This window comes from Anomalospiza imberbis, chromosome 20 (genome assembly GCF_031753505.1).
Source record: "Anomalospiza imberbis isolate Cuckoo-Finch-1a 21T00152 chromosome 20, ASM3175350v1, whole genome shotgun sequence".
Taxonomy (NCBI): domain Eukaryota; kingdom Metazoa; phylum Chordata; class Aves; order Passeriformes; family Viduidae; genus Anomalospiza; species Anomalospiza imberbis.
The window spans coordinates 8,598,533-8,609,393 of record NC_089700.1 but is presented as its reverse complement, the minus strand read 5'-3'; the positions used below and the strand labels follow the sequence as shown (position 1 = coordinate 8,609,393).

Below are 10,861 nucleotides of genomic sequence, written 5' to 3'. Positions count from 1 at the left end.
CCCTCACGGCCGCCTCAGGGTGAGGGAATGGCCCAAGGAATGGCGAAAATCACAAAATCACAAAATGCGAAGGGTTGGAAGGACCTCGAAATCAATGGGCGGGGAGAGCTGCCGCCAGACCAGGCTGCTGAGATTTATTTCGTGACAAAACTTGAGCCTTGAGTGTACACGTCAGTGTCCTGATGGAGCGACCCTGATTGGGAAAAACACGTTCTAAAATCTAAGGGACAAGAAAGGATCTCGAATTCTGTCATAAATCAGAGTAACATTCTCTTTCCATGGGTCAGCTAAATGTCATACCGTGTTACACAATAGGCTGTTACACAATATTGAACAAAACACAATTGTACACATAGAGAAAATAGTAAAATATTGATAAACAAACCTGCTTCACCAAAACCTCTTCCTTAAGAGAGGAAAGGTTCTTTGATGTTTGATCTTTTTATACTTTCAAGCCTCATCAACAAGAGGTGAGATTCAATCTCTGAAAGAGCAGCCAACAAGCTCTGAGGGATGTGTTAGAGAAAACAAATTACTTGTTAGAATTTTAAAAGATTAGGGCTGGACATGCTTCAGTGATCTCAGATTTAGGGGCAGCTTAACAAAAGCTGTGGGGAAAAAAAAAAAGGATACCCTCTGGTAGTGGAGACAAAGAATGCAGAGTTTAGGGGACATCTGGCAGAACTCCCAAGGTGTGGAAGGAACTGATGAACCCAGCTCAGCTGCACGGGGGTAAAAGGTAATTCTGGTAATAATTCTGGTAATTCTGTGACCACCGACCCAAGAAACCCACTGACCCCAGAGAAGAGGACTCAGCATGGCACTAATTAGCATCAGAAGCCAATCATTCACCGACAGAAGACAGAGTACTAATTAACGAGTGGACTGTGGGTCTCGGTGGCAAACGCAGACCGATTCCTTTGGGTGCTAAAATGGGTAAAACAGTAAAAGGTTTTGAGGGTTGGGGTGCCTGCTCCGTGGGGTTCACCCAGGCTTGGCAAGGCTGAAGTCAATAATCGGTATCTGTCTGGAATGTGCGGGTATCGCCTTGTTGCACTGAGGGAAACAAATGTGATTTTTAAGGACATTAATACCCTTTTGAGGCCATGAATAACCCCAAAACTCCCTGGGATGAACAAATGAAGGCGCCTCAGCTCCGTCTGTGAGTTCGCAGCAGACCTGAAGGTGGCAAGCGCAGAACGCTGAACACACGCCAGCCGCAGTCCAGCTCCCCCAAACGCGATTTTTTGTGGTGTATTTTGCCCGTAGCTCAGTGCTTGCTCCCCTCACAGGCTGCTGTTTCACCCTCCATTGGGCTCTGTCACTCAAAAGAAGCACACAGTAAATTTGGTGTCACACCAGGAGCAAATTCAGGCCGCCCACTGAGTCTGGTCATCCCAAATTCCCTCAATTTTTGCCTCTGGCACAATGGGAGAAACATGTCCCCACTAGGAACGTGCTCTCTAAGGCTTGGGAAATATTCCATCAGTGCCCAGTGTTGCCACCTTCAGCTTTGTCTAACCTACGAATAATTGTTTAGGCATTGTAAAATCCCACAATAAACTGGTTTGTGACAATCTGACCAAAAAAAATAGTGGCATGTGCCAATACACTCTGTGTTGTTACACCCCTTTATGGAAAATACCATATTTATTGCCTCACCATTGACTTATGTCATGTTGCCACTGGTAATTTACAGTTAATGGTGCTCATATGTACATTTAAAACTTCAAACACACCCTCATTTCACTTTTTGCTGTGTATTTGCCAAGAAATATTTAATGGTTTTAATAGACACGCATGTATGCACACACACTTGCATTCTGCATGGTTTTATTTAAATCACATCTTTCTTTTGGCGGACACAGGGCTAGGCAAGGTTTTTCAATTCTCTCTTTTTTTTTTTCTTTTCTTTTTTTTTTTTTTGGTCCTCCCAGCCTGGGAATAGCAGATTTGGTTTTAATCAACCCCTTTGCAGTCTTGAACTTTGTCCTCCTGGAATACAGTGCCATTCATTTAAGGATTTCCCTCTGTCTAATAAACATTAATGAAGCACACTTTACAATCCCCCTGTGATCTTATCTCAGTTTCACAGATGGGGAAAACAGAAACAAATCAAGGGGGCTGCACACACCACAAATCAAAGGCAGAGCTGGGGGAAGAACCCAGGAATCCCAGCACAATTCCCTGCTCCAGTAAGTGAGAAATGTGCTCCCATCCCTGCAGCTGCTCTGGCAGTAACTGTGTTGCACAGGGCAGCCTTGTCGCCTTCAGGCCATCCAGGAAGACTAAAATTGCTCTTTTTCCTGAGGTTTAGCTCCCCACAGAACTGCAGATTCTGTGAGGTGGCAGAGGGCCGTGGCTCTGGATGCTGGATCAGCTTCCTCTGCTGGATTATCCCTCAGGATGTCTTTATTCCCTTCTGAGCAGAGGATCTCTTTTCTTTTCTGATTAGCAGAGATCTAGCAGGATGTGGGGAATATTCCAGCCCCTACTGGTACACTGTGGGGTTTATCCATCCTTCCCAGAAGAGAAGCCTGATTTCCTGGGGAATTTTCATCTCCTAGCTCTGGACAATGTGGTCCATTCCACGTGCCTGCGAAGAAAACCACATGCATTAATTACATCCAGCAAGGAAAGACAGGTAATTGCCTTGTGCCTGGAATCTCTAAGTAGGGCCACTTTCTAGCAGAACAATCCCCGAGCTGTGATTTCAGCAGAGACAGAAGAAACCAGTGTTCCCTGCAAGCTGCCCTCCTGTCAGACACCCAGCAGTTCTTCTGACAGCCAGGATTTTTGTGGCACTGGCTGTGAGTCATTATTGAAGAAGTGTTATTCTTAAAACAGAGGAAGAGTGCTGGAGAAAGGAGGTGTTAGACAGGAAAAAACCCAAACCCCTTTCACACCTCCATCTGCTGCCTTAACAGTGCCTTGCTACCAAACATTTACAAATTGACAAGTTTTATTGCAAATCTTGTTCCGCTTGTTAAAAATTGCTTCTTTTTGAAGACAGAATCAGACATTTAGCCTTTCTCCCCTACCATGAATATATTTTCCTTGTGTTTATCTCCATGGAAAACAACAATTCCTACAGTCCAGCCTTCTGCCAGGCCAGCCAGGTTATTCCTAACTGCACTCCCAGGTTTCTGCTAAAAAAAGGCTGCAGGAAACACAGCACTGGCAGGAATCTGCACTGGTTTAGCATGGCTTGTTCTGCAGGTGGGCATTGTCTGGCCAGATCCAAGCTGGGGGTTGCTCTGGTGGAATAAAATATTTTTGTGCTGGAAAGGGATTTGCAGTTCTCTGCTGAGAGCCCATCTCAGCTGCAGCGTTGAGAAGCTCCTCAGCCAGGTCTGACCCAGCTACGGCACAAAGGGTGACAGAACTGCCACAGCAACTGCTCATGCTCTCGTTGGTGGCCACACAGCCCTGCCCAGCTCACCCCAGGCCGATCCCATTCCCCTCCCAGCTGCTCTGGAGTTGTGTCTGCACGTGGCCAGGACCTGCAGTGAGTCACAGTCACACTCTCAGGTCTCTGTGCCCCAGTTCTGCAAACCTTTCTGCACAAACATCATTGTATTCAGCAGAAGAGACCCGGTGTACTCACTGCAGGCCTCGACTGATATTCTTAAAGCCCTGTTTTCTCTTTAAAGTTGGTCTAGGAAGTGATTTTGTTGATTTACCCCCCTTACACGTACGCCTGCTTCAGCCTTTTAAAATTTAACTCCAGTGTCAGATCTGCAGCTGTTTCCCAGGCCACATCCATGAATGATTGCTGCTCCTGCCAGGTGCAAGCCTGAATAAAAAGGTCACGGGCTGGGGAGAGGATTAAGCTTTGGCTCAGCTGTTTGCATTCTCACACAGAGCACGGTCTGTCCGTCCATCTGTCTGTCAGCCCTCACACACCATCCAGACAGGTGAGGAGCTGAATGTTGGAAACAATTCAGTGACGCTCGTACAAAGCCACTACACCCTGTCTGTGGTTTAAAAAAAGCTCCCCCAGCAATCCTCCAAGCAGCCCTCGGATCAGTGAAATAATCTGTGCAGAAATATAAATGCAGAATGGCATGGGAACAGTCTCCCTGGAGACTGGGGTAGGGCAGATTGGAGAATACCTAAATCTCTAAATGGTGTCTGAGGTTTTCACGTTAAATTGGAACATTTTCTTCCCACGCTTACCTAAGGAGATGAAGGGAGGCAGCTTATGGGCACTTAGCACATACACTGAGAGCAAGCAGGGAAAAAAATCCAGGAGGCATGGAGCAGACCCATCCCCCGGATCTCCACCTGCAGTATTCCACTGATTCAAGGCCTTTTGTACCTGCAGCAGTGAAAACTGTTGGCTATTTTAAGACCTTCTCACGCTTGCCCTTCTGTTACAACCCATGGGGCTGTAAATAGATTGGGGTCCAATCTATTTCTGTATATTAGGCATCCTTCCTCTTCTGACTTGCATATCAAATGTGCAAAACAATCAATAATTCACTTAGGCCTTCCATTCTCATTAAAGTGCACCATGGCTGTGATTTAAATATATTTCTGTGACTGTAGAAGGAGCAGACATCCTAAACTACCCTGGAAATGCCCTCTTCACATGACAGCATCTCCTGACTCCCAAAGTAGTTTTATTTCTCCAGCTGTTAAATCTAGGACAAAATACTACTCTTTTGTTCTAAGACCATGGAATAACAGCAGCTGACTTCCCAGCCTCTGTCCTCGTGGAAGGGAACAGCAGGATGAAGAATTAACCCCTGGCATGAGCTTTTCTCATGCCAAGTCATTAGGAAAAGCCAGATCTCCTTGATGCTCTCCTGGATAACAAAAAACTGGAGGTTGATGAGCTGGGGGTTGCCTTCCTCCCCTTCCCATGGCCCTCACCACGTACTGTAGATCCAGGCTCACCTGGGATTTCCTTCCACAGCCTTGTTTGGAAGGACCTGAGTCTCATCTAGCTTAATTAAGGATTAAAAAGCAGGTTTGAACTCTCCTTACCCTTACCAGAGATGCTGTTGCACCTCCCAGGAATGAACTCATCCCTTTCACGCTCATTTTGGAGGGGAGGGCTGAGCTCCAGGAGATCAAGTGACTTGACCAAGGCTCCAGGAGTCACAGAGTGACGGATACCCATGTGCCACATCCCCCAGACTTCAGAGACCAAGCAAGTACCAAAACTTTTTACCAGAGACAGCCTGGAGAGCCAGGGACAAGGACAGAGCTTCTCAGAGCACAAAACCCCCCTCATATTTTGTCTGGGAATCTACAACCTCTCCCATTTCCTCTTGTGCCCGTGTGTAACCGTTGGGTATCATCAGCTCTGCGTGTCCACAACATCCAGCAAGGAGGGCAGAGCACGGGGCAGCCACACACGTCCTGGTAATGACTTCACTTCTTCCACCATCTCTGGAAAAAACAAAAACAAACCCAAATCCCCGCTCCTGCATAATTGTGGCTCTGTTATTCATGGATCTTAAATCGTACTCCTTCATGAATTTTAATGTGCAGTCCATTTTCTTTCCACTAATCCTACATTAGGCTGGAAGCCTTTATAGACTGAACATTTGCCCTCCTTCCCTTTTCATTCCCTGCCTGTCCCCAGGCACTGCTGCCCTCTGTCTCAGCTGGGCTGGCACTGAACTTCAAGCAACATGAAAGTGTTTTCTTATCAGATCCTCCAGTTCTGTGCATCCCTGGCAAAAGCAGCAGGGTGGCTGCACAGGCGGCCTGGGAACAGCAGCTCTTTATTTTGCCCACGATTTGGATTTGGCAATCTCTGGGGTGCAGCGTTGTTTGAGGCAACGCCTGTCTGCAAGTCTGTAGCACCATGCTTTTGTAAATCCCTTTTTCCAGCTAAAACCATCTCCACAAGTCATCAGGAAGGAGTGAAAGCCTTTCAGGAAATTCTCCTTTCCAAGGAATTCCTGATGAGTGGCACAGAAGAGCAAAGCACAGAGGGTTCCACACCACCACAAGCTCTGAGATGCTGAACAGCCCCACTTTAAATGGTACTTCGGTTAAAAACCAGACAGGACCATGAGATACTCTCATATCACCTTCTGCAAAATGCAGTTTGAGCCTGTTCTTTCACCACTAAATTTAATAATTTGTTCAGCTGAAGTGATGCTTCCAAAGGGAAGATACCCAGACTCAGTTTGGGTAGAGGAGGAAGCCACCATTTCCCTTGGAAAGCATCCCTGAGGAATCATTCTGCCAGATCTGCCCCGAGGAGTGGAACTTACAATAAATTGAGGCAAGATGCTCTGTTTGTGTTAAATTGCTAAGAATATCTCAAAGCCAGCCCTTCCATGTGTCTCACAGAACCCTTATTAGATGAAAAAGAAATATGGTACAGTTCTCAGCTCTAAACTTCTAAAAATAGAAGAACTTTGGTATATAAATGCATGTTGAGGACCTGGCTGTCGCTGCCTACAAATGTTCCCAATTGCCTTTAATTCCACACCACTTGCAGAACCAGTGGTAATATTTCTTTTCCAGGATATCCAGAACATACCCAGTGTTCTAAAGATTCCAGCCCTGGGGACGGTTAGTGTGCCATCAGTGCAACAGGCAGAGGCAGGAATGAATCAGGCTGAAAATCTAATTTGACTTAAACAACACTGACCTGATGAGGAGCGAGGAGTCTGAACCAGGCCTGCAAATCCCATCTGTTTCTTATTTCTATAACGGGCGAGCTAAAGCCCTAAATCCACACAGCTCTGAGCTTTGAAGCCAAATTTTGCAGCTTGAGTCCATTACTAGCAAACGATGACTGCTAGCCCAGCTCCTTTAATTGAAGGCTGGGATTTATAACTCATCATTAAATGAAGGAGATGTATTTCAGGGCGACTAACAGCTAATCTGGGAAGGCACTTGGAGACAGAAATTCATGGATTGGTGAATAAATTGGCCCACCTCTTTGCTCCCTGTAAAATTATTATCAAAACACCCATGGTTAATGATGTTCTGAGGGTTAACTGATGTTTTTGAGAACCCCTCAGATGCTCCTCAGCTGTTGGGAGCTAATAAAACCTTGCACTAACTCTCTTAGTTATTGTATTAAGTTACAGTTTTTGCTGGTTTTTTTTTTTTTTTTCAGCAGTTTGATGTCAGGAAAAAAATCTAATCATAAAGCAAGCAGCTTTTTAGCTTTGTTAAAAATAAAAGCGAGCATATTTAGGAAAAAAAAAAAAAAGCCTGGTCTCTGTCCTTTAATTCCCAAGAATAAAGCTGGAGAAGGCTGGTCCCCGAGCGAGGATGGAATTTGGCAATTCCATTCCCATTAGTGCAGAGCAAACCCCTTAAATATATAATGGCTCAAGGACAATGTGGATTGGAAAAATAAGCTTGGAACTGTAAGGCACCTAATTATTTTCCATCCATCTACCTTCACATTAAACCCCAGGGTTTGATGCTGGCCCGGCTGCTGGGGCAGCCACTGAGTTTTTGAAGTGATGCTCTGTTTATAGCATTGCAATTACTCCGTATCGGCCTTTGTTTGGAGAAGAATCCCTGTCCATCCTCACTAATGGCTTCTTCTGGTCTCGTCCAGTGTGCAGGATTTCCTGAGCATATTAAAAACATTCTTCTCTCTGCCTTTTTAGTTTAGCCAAAGATTTAACGACTTCAGCATAAGAACTGTGTGTTTGGACTGGATTTGCTCCCTGACAGCTGATGCTGTGCACTCTGTTCCCTCCATGTGCTCCCAGGCACAAGGGGAGTGCTTGAGCTGCTCACATTTGGGACCTTTTTGGGGTAAGAACCTGTGAGGGTGGTGAGGAAGCGTTACCCAGTGTGGCTGCCACACCCCTGGCAGTGCTCAAGGCCAGGTGGGATGGAGCTCTGAGCAGCCTGTTATTCTTAAAGAGTCTCTCACTGTAGAGATGAGCGAGGATTGTAAAATCCTCAGCACAACCAGACTTAATTCCGCTGCAGGACACGTGAGCAGCACTTGCAGCCACCTCGTCCTTTGGACAGGGTGAGGCTGGGCATGTAATTGCAGTTACTGTTTGCCAGAGTGGTGCATTTTCATGGCAGGTTTAATTTTACTCTCTAGTACTTCATTTTTTTTCTGAATTTGCACAGAGAAAACAACCCTGCAGGGCATGAGGGAGGGCAGGCTGGCAGTGCAGGGCATCTTCTCCCCTGCTGCAGTTCCTGGAGGAGAGGAGGTTAATTAGCAAATTGTGATCAGTGCCTGGGGGAGATCAGCACCTGAACACCTTTTGGGGGGTACAGTGGGGCGATTTTGGGGTGCACACAGCTCATTAAACCCATTGCTTAAAACATTCAGAACACAATTTCAGTGTGGACATAAAAAAAGACACCTCACTACCCCTGTCCACTTCTCCAGACTTTGCTTCCCCTCTCAAAAAAACAAAAAAAAAAAAAAAAACAAAAAAAAAACCAAAAAAAAAAAGGGGGAGGAAATGGAAAAAAGAAAACTCTCACTATTGAACTACAAAACATTTCCCCCTCATTCAGTATCATCAATTAAGCCTAAACTAACCTACGTCTATGTCAAGCACAGCAGAAGTGTTTACAAACAAACCTCTAAGGCAGCTGTGTGACCAAAATTTCCTTCAACCAAAATAATTTTCACCCTCAGACTCATCAGACACGTCTGAGACACACGTACTAACTCCCACCGGTGCTCACTGCCAGGCTGTTACTGATTCTCCATAATTCCTGTTCTGTGCCATGAAATATCATCTCCTCTATCTAAAGCAAATTGATCTTTTCACCCAATCTGTTTGCCAGATCTACCATTTAGTATTCAATTACTATTTCAAGACTAAAAGCAGTTTGTGATGCAGACACCAGGAGCTCATGCTGGGGGCTGCATCAACCCCAGGTCTCTGGAAGGCAGCAAAAACCCCTTGGAGCAGCTGCTGCCTCTGCTGCCTTTACCATAAATAAAACAAATGCAAGAACTGGAGAGATAATCAGGGACAAAGCAAAATGTTCTGGTCAGGGCTGTGTTATGGGCGCCTGGAAGGTGCGGGGCGGGCACGGAGGGGGATGGGTCAGCTCTGGGAGAACTCCTTGGGCTCTGCAGCTGACCTGCGACCCCTTCGTTAAACGTTTAGAAGTGAAAGACCCCGAACTTACTGCAAGGAGCATCAGCAGTGGCTCAGAGGGATCTCCAGCACGGCTCACCAGGCTGGCTTTGCAGAGATTTTGGGGATGGGTTTGCCAAGGAATCCGGGCTCCATCCCGTGGGTGACAATGACCCCGCTGCCCTGGGGTCCCGCAGCAGCCACGGCTGCTGCTCGGCAGGCGGCAGCTCCCAGCCTCATCCCAATTAATCATCTCCTAATGACTTTCTGAACTGGGAGGATTTCCTTAATTACACCACGCATTAGACGTTAATCAAGAAATGAATTTTTCACACCACCCCAAACCCACGGGTGCGGGGAGGGGCCCGGAGCGTCCCTCGCCCTGCACGGAGGGGAATTATCAGTGGAATTTGGGAGCGCTGCGTGCCGGGGCTCCTTACCAAATCCAGCTGCAAGTGATTTCATCAAGATCCCTGCGCTGCCCCGTGCCCCGCTCAGCCAGCCTTTTTCCCGTGTGTTTTCCAGCCACCTGACACAGATGCCAGGCACCGCAGCCCCTCGTGTGCCGGCTTAGCGCCCGTGTGCCCGGCTGCACACGCTGGGAAGGGATTTGTGTTTGCTGCCAAGTGGCTTCACCCACTCCCACCGAGACCAACACAGCCCCTCGTGCACCTCCTGCCTCTGCAATCCCTCTGGAATGAAATATAAATCCTGCTGGTGCTGGGATCCGAAGGAGAGAAGTCAATTCAATATTAACCTCACTGTTCTGCTCCACTTTCCAGGATGCTGCGAGGCTGAGTGCAGCAAAGGGTTCCTCTGAACTCCTGCTCATTGGGGAGCACTGGTGGCTGTTCCTGGCCTGATCCAAACCCTGATCCATTTCCTCTTTCCCTGCTTTTGTTGGGATTCACCCCAGCCCAGCAGTGCCAGAGCCAGCAGCTCCTTGCAGGGGGATCCCACAGGATCCCTGGGGTCTGGGGGTCTCAGCCCAACCAGCAGCACATTCCCAGCAGGGTTTCACAGCACGGCTGAGATTCTTTAGACTTGATTAATTAATGGATGGGGTTTAATTCTCTCCCTTCTGAGGAGCTCTGAGTGGCAGAACCAACCCCAGCCAGTTTTATTTTCCCTGGTACCATCCTTCCTCCCATTACTCCCAGCACAGATGATGAGGCCGCTGGGACAGGGCTGGGATTTCTAGTATCTGCTGCCTCTGCGAGGAACTAAACATTAAAAAAAAATATCTGCTAAAAATACTGAATGATCAGGGAAAAAAATGCTAAACCCCAGAGATCCCCCTGGACTGCGAGGATTAATTTTAATTTCCCTTTAATCCAGACACAAATTGTGATGTCACCGCTGGCGGGCACGGCTCAGCTCCATGGACAGAGCTGGAGCTCTGCTTCCCCAGCTTTTGGGTGCACTCCAAAGGAAAATGGACACACGACAAGCAGGAGGCCACAGGGTTCATTGCAGGGTGCCAGAAATGTGTCCTAAATCCCGTGGCTGCAGCTCCCAGTGTGTCCTTCCCCAGCTCCACACTTGGATCCAGGCTTTGTTCCTGCCTAGAGCCAATTTTGGGGTGCTCTGATGCTGTACCCCACTGTGGGAAAGAGCAGAAAAAGGGACCAGAGGTCCCAGATTACAGCCTGGACTTGTGAAAAATAAGATTTACCAATACTCTCCACTTTTAAGGGAAGGAAAACAGCGATTTAATGGGAGCGAGTTAATTTGTGACCTTCCAAAGAGACAACAAAATTAATTCCTGGAAGGAATTACTCATCTAAAGGAGCAAAGGATGCACCCAA

At 47.1% G+C, this 10,861-nt stretch overlaps 1 long non-coding RNA gene across 1 annotated transcript; it reads right to left on the bottom strand.

Moving 5' to 3' along the window:
• Positions 1–1,938: 1,938 nt before the first annotated feature.
• On the bottom strand, positions 1,939–7,760 carry LOC137485877 (uncharacterized). Its single transcript, XR_011005480.1, has 3 exons — positions 6,620–7,760; positions 5,297–5,400; positions 1,939–2,596 (listed from the first exon to the last, which is right to left on the bottom strand). It is a non-coding gene; the product is annotated as an uncharacterized lncRNA (long non-coding RNA).
• Between the last annotated feature and the right edge of the window lie 3,101 nt (positions 7,761–10,861).